This window comes from Carcharhinus amblyrhynchos, chromosome 32 (assembly GCF_965287045.1).
Source record: "Carcharhinus amblyrhynchos chromosome 32, sCarAmb.v2.hapA, whole genome shotgun sequence".
Classification (NCBI taxonomy): domain Eukaryota; kingdom Metazoa; phylum Chordata; class Chondrichthyes; order Carcharhiniformes; family Carcharhinidae; genus Carcharhinus; species Carcharhinus amblyrhynchos.
In genome coordinates this window covers 12148143-12160195 of record NC_137355.1, presented here as the reverse complement: position 1 = coordinate 12160195, position 12053 = coordinate 12148143, and the positions used below count along the sequence as shown (strand labels likewise).

General features: G+C 47.7%; 1 protein-coding gene across 2 annotated transcripts in view; it reads right to left on the bottom strand.

Annotated features, from left to right (window-relative positions):
• cd276 (CD276 molecule) overlaps positions 1-12053 on the bottom strand; it is a 231140-nt gene that overhangs the window by 78735 nt on the left and 140352 nt on the right. The window lies entirely within an intron of this gene.

Here is a 12053-nt window from a genome sequence, read left to right as displayed (position 1 = left end):
GCACGGGGCTCCGGTTTCCTCCCACAGTCCGAAAATGTGCGGGGTTAGCTGGATTGGCCGTGCTAAATTGCCCTTTAGTGTCAGGGGGACTCGCTAGGGTAAACGTACGGGGTTTTGGGGATAGGGCCTGGGTGGGATTGCGGTCGACTCAATGGGCCGAATGGCCGCCTTCTGCACAGTCAGATTCTACAATCCAGTAAAAATTCTGAGTGCTGTAAACAAGGCAATTATTCACCTTGTGGGGTGACCCCTAAAAGGGGAAGGGTTTTGAGAAATGGGATTTTTTTTGGTCTCTAAAGAACGTTTCACAAATCTTCTCAATTTCAGCAAAGGTACAGACCGAAAAAAGGGGGAAAATCTCCCATCCCGTCCGCCACGTGAATCGTAGCGGGTGGGGGAAGGAGCAGACCACTGTCCATTGACCTTGGGCCGGGATTCTCCAGTCTTGGGGTGAGCGGGGCTGGAAAATCCCGCCCAAAATATCTCACATCCCGATAGCAATTCCCTTCACCGTGAAGTGGTGCCAACGTGAAGGATCGCCATACCACCCACCAAGGGAATTGGAGCGGGCAAGGGGCAAACCATGGGCAGGTCCGTTAACCTGGGATTTTCAGGGCAAACGTGACTGGAAAATGCCACTTGTGTGAGTTTTTGAGAGGTTTGACTTTGAAGATTTTTGAACAGAATGCTTTAAATGGTTGCAGCTCCTGACGGCACTTTGCCTGATTTGCTTAGGGAGAGCCCTTGACGGAATTCATAGCGAGTTACAGCCACCCACACACCATCTGCTGCTATTTGCGTTTCTCTGGTCTGGAAGCTGATGCACGCTCCCAGCCTCAACACTCGCTGCCTCGGAGGTCCCAGCGAAAGGCACAGTTATTGACATTGACAAGATTTGCGTGAGTGAGACAGAACAGAGGAACGGGGGACGTGGCTTATAGAAGATGGGAGCAAGAGGAGGCCATTCGGCCCTACTCCGCCATTCGTCACGATCATGGCTGATCGTCCAACTCAACGGCCTAATCCTCCCCATAATCTTTGATCCCGTTCGCCCCGAGTGCTACATCCAGCCGCCTCTTCAATACATTCAATGTTTTGGCATCAACTACTTCCTGTAGCAATGAATTCCACAGGCTCACCGGGTGAAGAAATGTCTCCTCACCTCCGTCCTAAATGGTCTAGCCCGAATCCTCAGACTGTGACCCCTGGTTCCAGACTCCACCCCACCATCCTCCCTGCATCTACCCTCTATAGTCCTGTTAGAATTTTATAAGTCTCTATGAAATCCCCCCCCCCTCATTTGTCCGAGCTCCAGTGAAAACAATCCTAACCTGGCCAATCTCTCCTCATACCTCAGTCCTGCCATACCCTCGCTGCACTCCCTCGAAAGCAAGAACATCCTGCCTCAGAAAAGGAGATCAAAACTGCACACAACACTCTAGATGTGTTGATACGTGCCCCTACAGGTGAGGCGATGGCCTAGTGGTATTATCACCAGACTAGTAATCCAGAAACTCGGCTAATGTTCTCTGAACCTGGGTTCGAATCCCGCCACAGCAGATGGTGGAATTTGAATTTTAAAGTAATATCTGGAATTAAGCTGTGATCTACACAAGGCCTGGGGATGTACAGTGCCAGGAGTTGAGCAATCTGGATTGACCTGTTCCTTGGGGTAGGATTTTAAGTTTGTTTTATTAGTTGTGACAAGTAGGCTTACATTAAGACTGCAATGAAGTTACTGTGAAAATCCCCGGCGCCTGTTCAAGTACGCCGAGGGAGAATTTAGCATAGAATCCCTACAGTACAGAAATAAGGAGGCCATTTGGCCCATCGAGGCTGTGCTGACCGTAATCCCGCCCTATTCCAGTAACCCTCATTTACCCTGCTAATCTCCCTGCCGTTAAGGGGAATTTAGCATGGCCAACACAACGTACGGACCGGGGGAGGAAACCCACACAAGCTGGGAATCGAACTCTGGTCCCGAGGGCTTTGAGACAACAGTCCTAACCACCATTGAGCCTGTATTCTCCCAGGACGAGATTGCTAGAGGGAGCCCAAAATGTGGCAAAAACCAGAATGGACATGAACCAGGCTTTAATATATTTTAATGATTGAATGGCGGAGCAGACTCGCTGGGCCGAATGGCCTAATTCTGCCCCTATATCTTATGGTCTAATAAATGCACACAACCCTCCGCACCACATTAATCCCCCTTGTTAAATTTTTATACCTCGTTGACAAAATGCCACCTCAATGAGCTTCGCCACGGGTTTATCCAAAGGGTAAACCTGCCCACGAGATCCCTCTGCGAGGTGAGTATAACCTCCCGGGGATGGGGAGGGGCATGGTCAGGGAGTGCCCTGGAGTGGTTGTAGTTGGTGTAGACTCAATGGGCCAAATGGCCTCCCTTCCACACTGGAGGGATTCTGTGGCTCCAAACACTTTACAGCTGATGAAATTCTTCTCTTGATGTGGAGTTCACTGGCGCAGATTTGTGCACAGCAAGCTCCCACAGACAGAAATGAGGTCGTTGCTTAAATCAGATCATCAAATCAACTTAACTCCCACATCTTTGTACCTAAGGAGGGGTGTGCTGACCTTGGAAGGGGGTCCAGAGGAGGTTCAGAAGAATGATCCCAGGAGTAAAGGGTTTGTCACATAAGGAGCATTTGAGGACTCTGGGTCTGAACTCGATGGAGTTTAGAAGGATGAGGGGGGATCTCATTGAAACTTACAGAACACCGAAAAACCGAAATAGAGTGGACGTGGGGAAGATGTTTCCATTATTAGGATCCAAGGGCACAGCCTCAGAAAAAAAGGAATGCCCCTGTAGAACTGAGTTGAGAAGGCACTTCTTCAGTCAGAGTGTGGTGAACCTGTGGAACTCATTGCCACAGAGGAGGCCGGGTCATTGAGTGTATTCAAGACAGGGATAGATAGGTTCTTAATTGGTAAGGGGATCAAAGGTTATGGGGAAAAGGTGAGAGAATGGGGTTGAGAAACTTATCAGCGATGATTGAATGGTGGAGCAGACTCGATGGGCCGAGTGGCCTAATTCTGCTCCTATATCATAGAATCACTACACTGCAGGAGGAGGGAATTCGAACCAACGAGTCTGCACTGACCACAATCCCACCCAGGCCCTACTCCTGTAACCCCACACATTTACCCTGACACTAGGGTCAATATAGCATGCCCAATCAGCCTAACCCACACGCACATCTTTGGACTATCTTACAACATTAAATCACGGGTTTTGGTTGAAGGCGTTTTGTTTTTAAATAATACCACAGGATCTTCCGCATCATCCTGAAGGAGCAGATGGGGCCTCGGTTTGAAGTCTCCTCCACGCTGTGGCACATCTGGCAGTGCAGCACTCTATCAGCGCTGCCTCTGGGGGGAGAAGGTCAGTCCAGATTGTGGTCTGCATTCTGTCAACGGGGGGCAATGGGCCCACAACTTTGGGCCAGAGAGTGCCGCCAAGGGTTCACCCTAAACATAAAACTCGCTGGCCTCCAGGAGGGCAAATCGAGATGAAGAATTCCCGGGTCCCGGTCTGGGGGAAATCGGGAGAAGTTTGGGATCACAGCACTGATCCAACGGAAATCCACTCGACACCACGACCTCCGAACTGCAGATGATCCTGACTCTTGCTGCTTCCTTCCTGTTCTGGTTTCATCATTGCAAACCCATGCAAGCGCATTTCCATGAGGGATTTTGTCAAAACTAGCTAGGGAAGTGGAGGGAGAGCAATTCACATTTCAGCAAACACAGCTAGTTACCGTCAGATACAGAGATTAAATAAATTCATTATTAAATATTTAATTACACCCCTGAGTGAATTCATTGCACACAAATAAATCACTCTTTTTTGACAATATTGCAATTTAGCTTCCCCGACTGAGAGAAATAGTTTACACTCCATTCCCAGGTCAGGCAGGCTCATTAGTCCTTACGGTGTACTTGCCGGTTTACTGTCAAATTACAGCCAGTATTTATTACTCCAGGGACGCCCGACTGTCTGAAACTGGGTAAAGTCTGCCAGAAATTATTTGGAATAGCAATTTTGTATTTTACCACTGAAAGAGAGCGAGATCCACAGCTCGGGCAAAGCAGAGATGCACTGCAAATGGGGTACGGGGTCTGAAAGTGGAGCAGAAAGGGTAGATTAAGAGCGTGGCACAGTGTTTAGCACCGTTGCCTCACAGTGCCAGGGATCAGAGTTCGATTCCGGCCTTGGGTCACTGTCTGTGTGGAGATTGCACATTCTCCCCGTGTCTGCGCGGGTTTCCTCCGGGAGCTCCGGTTTCCTCCCACAGTCCCAAGGTGTGCGGGTTAGGTGGATTGGCCATGCTAAATTGCCCCTTAGTGTCCAAAGATGTGCAGGTTAGGTGGATTGGCCATGCTAAATTGCCCCTTAGTGTCCAAAGATGTGCAGGTTAGGTGGATTGGCCATGCTAAATTGTCCCTTAGTGTCCAAAGATGTGCAGGTTAGGTGGATTGGCCATGCTAAATTGCCCCTTAGTGTCCAAAGATGTGCAGGTTAGGTGGATTGGCCATGCTAAATTGCCCCTTAGTATCCCAAGTTGTGCAGGTTAGGTGGGTTGGCCATTACCCCTTACAGTCCCAAGATGTGTAGGTTAGGGGTATTGCCAGCGTAAATATGTGCGGTTACAGGGGTAGGGGCAGGGTGGTATTGTTGTCGATGCAGACTCGATGGGCTCAATGGCCTATCTGCACTGTAGGGATTCTATGATTCATAACCAAGGACCCTGGACATTCTCTCATCCACCTTCTTCCATCGGGAAAAAGATACAGAAGTCTGAGATCACATACCAAACAACTCAAGAACAGCTTCTTCCCTGCTGTCAGACTTTTGAACGGACCTGCCACTGGTGAGTTAATTCTCTGAGTCCTACAGGAAAGTCAATCAGTGATTCCATAAGGAACTCCTCGGGGCTCACGCATGGACAGACGACTTAAAAGCTTTGCCAGGGAGAGGTTTTTGAAAAAGGCATAGAGATTTAGGGAGGGAATTCCAGAACTTTGGATGTACACGGCTGAAAACATGGGCAATAATGGCGGAGCAATTCTGGCGCAAAGTGGCCGGAATTCATGGAGCGCAGGGATCCCGGAGGGTAGTGGGGCTGGAGGAGGTTATGTAGTTTTGGGGTGGCAAGGCCCTGGAGGGAACTCAAATGGAGGTGAAAATTCCAAAAGTGAGGCTTTGCTGGACTGCGGAATGTTGAAGGTGCATTGGCCGTGCTAAATCCTCACTCACTGTACTCGAACGGAGTGTGGCAGCTAGGGGATTTTCACAATAACTTCATTACAGTGTTAAATGCAAGCCTATTTGTGACACTAACAATTAAAAAAATAAGTTGTGTTAGGCAGGATGCGTAGCAAGGTGCTGGTCAGGAAAGCACTGCAATAGTTAAGAGGCTTAGTTGTTTGCCTTGTGGTCGGATACATGTGCTTTAGGACAGCATTAGGGCTGAATGCATTCTCTTAGTCTCTCTGACAGGTAAGAGGCAGCACACACCAGTGGCACGTCGCACCTGACAGACAAGTGGAGCTCAAGAGGAAACGCAATGGATTTCTAATTCTGCAGAGCAGTCCTGGAATTCATAGAGTCATACAGCGCAGAAAGAGGCCCTTCGGCCCATCGAGTCTGCACTGAACACAATCCCACCCATTTCCCTACATATTATACCCACTAATCCCTCTAACCTACGCATTCCTGGACACTAAGGGGCAATTTCTTAGCACGGCCAATCCACCTAACCCGCACATCTTTGGACTGTGGGAGGAAACCGGAGTACCCAGAGGAAACCCACGCAGACACGAGGAGAATGTGCAAACTCCACACAGACGGTGACCCAAGCCGGGAATTGAACCCAGGACCCTGGAGCTGTGAAGCAGCAGTGCTAACCACTGTGACTTGTGGAAATTAAGTTGTATTTCCAGCTATTAAGTCACAACAATTGTGGAACTTAAGTTATGACAAACATCTCTGTCAAGAAATGGAAAATGCTTATAAGCAAATTCAGTGAGGTCAGCACTTGCATACACAGGATAAGCAACTAATCTAAACCTTGCGTTAGTTCTATAAACACTATGTTCCCAGCCTTGGCCAGACAATTAAAATAAGACCCTTTTCAATAACAAAATTCCAAAGAGCAAGTTACAGTGAATTTTAACTGTTATATTTTCTGTATGAATCGGCAGAGCAGCTTGTAGTGCTTTGCCCTGTATTGTATTATGTTCTCACTTGAGCGCAAGTGATTAAAGCTTGGAAGTCTAAGTACTCTTAGTGCCTAGTGTTCTGTGTATCCAAGTCGAGTATAGTGTCTAGTGTTGTTTGTACCCAGGTATTTGACAGAATCTTCAGGAGTTGAACCTAAATAACTCATGCTGAGAGTTGCTCAGGAGAAAATTCATAGGAGCGTAAATAAATTGGTGTGTTTGCTGCATTTTCTTGAGCGATCAGGCTTAATATTGGAGCTTGAAGAAAGGCTGTTATACTTGTCAGTGTAATTAGATGCAGGCGGTGGTTAGCACAGCTGCCTCACAGCACTTAATACAAAGGAAGTTAGTCCTAAAAGTGGGTTATTTTACCTAAAATTGGATTAAAAGCTATATAACACCATACCCCCAAAGAAGAAGAATTTCTTCAGCCAGAGAGTGGCGAATCTGTATCATAGAAGACTGTGAAGGCCAAATCATTTGAGTGTCTTAAAGACGGCGATAGATAGGTTCTTGATTATTAAGGGGATCAGGGTTTAAGGGGAAAAGGCAGGAAAATGGGGATGGGAAAAATATTAGCCACAATTGAATGGCGGAGTGGATTCGATGGGTCGAGTGGCCTAATTCTGCTCCTATGTCTTATTTCATGATCATAGAATCATCATGGAATCCTTATAGCGCAGAAGGAGGCCATTCAGCCCATCGAGTCTCCGCTAGTCACCTGACACCTCTTCGGGTAAACTGAGGGAGTCTTTAGCATCTAACAAGCACATCTTTTCAACCGTGGGAGGAAACCGGAGCACTCAGAGGAAACCCACGCAAACGTGGGGGGAACGTGCAGGCTCCGCACAGACAGCGGACCAAGCCGGGAATCGAACCCAGGTCCCTGATGCTATGAGGCAGCAGTACTAACCCACTGTGCCACCGTGCCGTCCATTAGAGCTCACCCTTTACCCGACACCTGATACCATTCCAGCATTTATCCTTTGCACCTTTTCCAAGTGCTTGCTGTCTTTCCGAAAGTGAATTGTTCAGAATTTGAACACGGTGTTCCAGGTAAGGCCAGTGTTTTATAAAGGTTTGATATAACCTTCTTCCTTTCTGTGCTATCAGCAAAGCAATGGATCTGATCTACTTTGTTTCGGCAGTTTTGTCACTCAGCGTCCTTCCTTCAAGGGTTTATACACACGTGTCCTTCCTGTAGCTGCACTCCTTGAAATTTGTACCATTTGGTTTCTGTTACCTCTCCTCATTTTTGCTGCCAATGATTTGATTTATTATTGTCACATATATTAGTATACAGTGAAAAAGTATTGTTTCTTGCATGCTATACAGAGAAAGCATACCGTTCATGGAGAAGGAAAGGAGAGAGTGCAGAATGTAGTGTTATAATCATAGTTAGGGTGTAGAGAAAGATCAACTTAATGCGAGGTAGGTCCATTCAAAAGTCTAATGGCAGCAGGGAAGAAGCTGTTCTTGAGTCAGTTGGTACGTGACCTCAGATTTTTGTATCTTTTTCCCGACGGAAGAAGGTGGAAGAGAGAATGTCCGGGGTCCTTAATTATGCTGGCTGCTTTTTCGAGGCAGCGGGAACATATAACATAACAGCGCAGTTCAGGCCCTTCGGTCCTCGATGTTGCGCTGACCAGTGGAGTCAATCTAATAACCCTCTAATCTAAATTATTCCAATATTATCCATATGCCTATCCAATGACCATCTGAATGCCCTTAAAGTTGGCAAGTCCACTATTGCAGCAGGCAGGGCATTCCACACCCTGTAGTCAGAGTCAATGGATGGGAGGCTGGTTTGCATGATGGACTGGTCTTCATTCACAACCCTTTGTAGCTTCTTGCAATCTTGGGAGTCACGCTAAGCTGTGATACATCCAGAAAGGATGCTTTCGAAGGTGCATCTGTAAATATTGGTAAGAGTCACGGTGGACATGCCAGATTTCCTTAGCCCTTGAGAAAGTGGAGTCATTGGTGGGTTTTCTTAACTATAGCATGGGGGTGACCAGGACAGGTTGTTGGTGATCTGGACGCCCAAGAGTGTTAAGGTCTTGACCATTTGCGCTTCATCCCCGTTGATGTGAACACGAGCATGTCCTCCACAACACTTCTCAGGCATGCTGAAGTTACAGAGGGTCAGGGTGTTTGTGTATTGGCCAGTGAGAGTCAGAGAGAGCGGTACCTTTCGCTTAATGCTAGAGATTTTGCCCTTTAGAATGCAGTGTTCCCTTCTCTCCCTCTCAGATGCGGGCATTAGTGTTATTTTGCTCTGTTGCACCCATTACTTCACTTGCACTAAAGCTGAAATATGTACAGATAACGATGCATGAATTTACAAGCTGTGAATAGCTAAGCAGATAACAAGGCAGCGCCATTAAAAAGCCAGGGAAATACAAATCGCTCAAATTTGTCAAAGTTACAACCCTTTCGTGTGGAACCACCGTGGAGTAGATAAATCCGCACATGTTCAAATATTCTTCTTTAGTTAAGTACTTCACAGTGCCGCTGATACATTGGGAGGCAGCGGGCATGTTGACCATGGACATTCCCCCAGTGTTTTGGGGCTAGAGTTATCTCTCCCCCCCCCCCCGGTCAAATATTATTTATTTGTGGGACATGAGCGTTGTTGGCCAGGCCAGCATTTATTGCCCATCCCTAGTTGCCCCTTGAGAAGGTGGTGGTGAGCTGCCATCTTGAATCGCGGCAGTCCATGTGCTGTGGGTTGACCCACAATGCCGTTAGGGAGGGAATTTCAGGATTTTGACCTAGTGACTGCGAAGGAACGGTGATATATTTCCAAGTCAGGATGGTGAATGGTGTTGTTATTAGTCACAATGCTTATATTAACACTGCAATGAAATTACTCCGAAAATCCTCCAGTAGCCACACTCCGGCGCCTGTTTGGGTACACTGAGGGAGAATTTAGCACGGCCAAATGCATTTCTTTCGGGCTGTGGGAGGAAACCGGAGCACCTGGAGGAAACCCACGCAGACACTGGGAGAATGTGCAGACTCCGCACAGAGAAGCCAGGGATCGAACCTGGGTCCCTGGCGCTGCGAGGTAGCAGTGCTAACCACTGTGCCACCGTGCTGAGGGGAACTTGCAGGTAGTGGTGTTCCCATGTATCTGCTACCCTCTTCCTTCTACATGGAAGTACATTTGTTATAGATGGGGCCTTGGTGAGGTGTTGCAGTGCATCTTGTAGGTGGTACACAGTGCTGCCATTGTGCATTTATGGTGGAGGGAGTGTGTGTTGGAAGTGAGCAATCAAGGGGGGGCTTCTTTATCCTGGATGCTGTCGAGGTTCCTGAGTGGTGTTGTCCAAGTAAGTGGAGAGTACAACATCACTTTCCTGAGTGGTGCCTTGTGGATGGCGGACAGGTTTTGGGTTGTAAGGAGATGGGTTCATCCATCTGCTTTGCTGAATCTGCTTCATAGCAGGAACTACAACACCAGCAGGATCTCAAAGTGGGATCAGCTCCAACCCGCTCACCCATATGTGATCACTTCATGAGCCACGATCCCTCCAGGCTGACATCTTGCATAACGATTGTTAAGGCACAGGGCAGAACTCTCACATTCTCTTCCTGTGACATAAGTAGGCTTACATTAACACTGCAATGAAGTTATTGTGAAAATCCCCTAGTCACCACACTCAGGCTGTTCGGGTACACTGAGGGAGAACGTAGCATGGTCAATGCACCTAACCAGCACAGTTTTGAACACTAAGGCCTGAATGTTACCCCCTCACCCGGCACAATTCCAAGACAGGCGAGGCTCGCAGGATGGAATTCTCTGCTGGCCTCAGGCCAGATTTTATGAGCCTCACCCAAGCAAGGTTGTAAAATCCTGCCCTAAGGGGCAATTTAACATGGCCAAACCACTTAACCTACACATCTTTGGACACTTCCATGGTGGGATTTGAACCTAGGTCCCCAGCCCATTACCCTGGGTCTCTGGATTACTGGTCCAGTGATAATACCACTCTGCCACCCTAAAAAAGTGGTCAGAAAGATTCAATCTAATCAATGTCTTTCTCCCCACTCACGGCACGATGGCACAGTGGTTAGCAATGCTGCTTCATAGCACCAGGGAGCCGGGTTTGATTCCCAGGTTGGGTCACTGTCTGTGTGGAGTTTACACGTTCTCCCCATGTCTGCGTGGGTTTCCTCCGGGTGCTCCGGTTTCCTCCCACAGTTTGAAAGACGTGCTGGTTAGGTGCACTGGCAGTGGTAAGTTCTCCCTCCGTGTACCCGAACAGGCACCCGAATGTGGCAATTAGGGAATTTTCACAGTAACTTCATTGCAGTGTTGATGAAAGCCTAGTTGTGACACTGATAAATAACTTTTAAACTAAACTTGAGTTTTCACTCACTGCACACTCCCATTGAATGGGAGCACAGACCGGGGAGGGGATGGCTTAGTGATATTATCACTAGACTATTAACTCAGAAACTCAGTTAATGTTCTGGGGACCCGGATTCGAATCTCGCCACGGCAGATGGTGGAATTTGAACTCAATAAAACCATCTGGAATTAAGAATCCACAAATGAGTCACATGTAGGCCAGACCAGGTAAGGATGGCAATTTCCTCCCTAAAGGGCATTAGTGAACCAGATGGGTTTTTCCAACAATTGACAATGGTTTCTTGGCCACTGATGACCAAGAAACCATTGTCGATTGTTGGAAATCTGCCATCCTTACCTGGTCTGGCCTACATGTGACTCATTTGTGGGGCATGGGCGTCATTGGCTAGGCCAGCATTTATTGCCCATCTCCAGTTGCCCTTGGGGGGGCAGTTGAGAGTCGAACACATTGCTGTGGCTCTGGAGTCACATGTGGGCCAGACCGGGTAAGGATGGCAGATTTCCTTCCCTAAAGGATGTTAGTGAACCAGATGGGTTTTTTCCAACAATCCACAATGGTTTTTGTGCTTACATTTGACTCCAGAGCCACAGCAATGCGGTTTACCCTCAACTGTGAAATGGACCAGCAAGCCACCTAGTTTCAAGGACAACTAAAATAAAATGTTACTCTGCACATTGTTATTTTCTAAGCAGTGTCGACCTGAGCCAATTAAATAAACCCAGAAATGGTATACAAGATAAAAGGCTCAATTTAATTGTTAACTGGCCGCTGGAATCAGCAGATATTGTGCTTTGCTTGTCCAAGCTCTTCCAAGGCTGCACACGGATATACTTTCTCGAACAAAAAAATCCTCCAGCCCTGCCGGCCAACAGCTTAATTGCCACCCGATGACATTTTTCGAGAAACAAAGTGTTACATAAAGGGGTGACATCCTAATAAAGCTAATTGGTACTTTGGTATAAAACGCAATCCTGCTTTTTCCTAATTATTACAACACTAGCGAGTCAGCAACACGCTCTGTATTGTTCGAACATACTGCTGCTTGCAGTCCCCCCACATCTACTGGGCATTCAAACACCGTGTATTTTAATTAAATACCACCCCTACCCCCCAGTCCACAACGGTACACAAGGAACACTCCCCTCTAATTACTGTGCAGCCGATGTGAGCCGGATTCAGGCACTGAGACATTATAGTTTTTTTAAGGTGCCCGAGGGGAACCAGGCCTCACGGTGTCAGGGAAAGGAAAGGTAATCCCGACAGCCTCGACACCATCTTCAACAGCCAACGCTCCCTCCTCGAGGTGCCAACTCGCGAGGTCTGGAGTTGAGGCTCCTTCAGTTTGAAGTGGTGCTGCACTGGCAGAGGTGCCCAGTTTCAAATGAGGCAGTTGAACCGTGGCCCTGTAGTATGGACGTCAAAGATTCT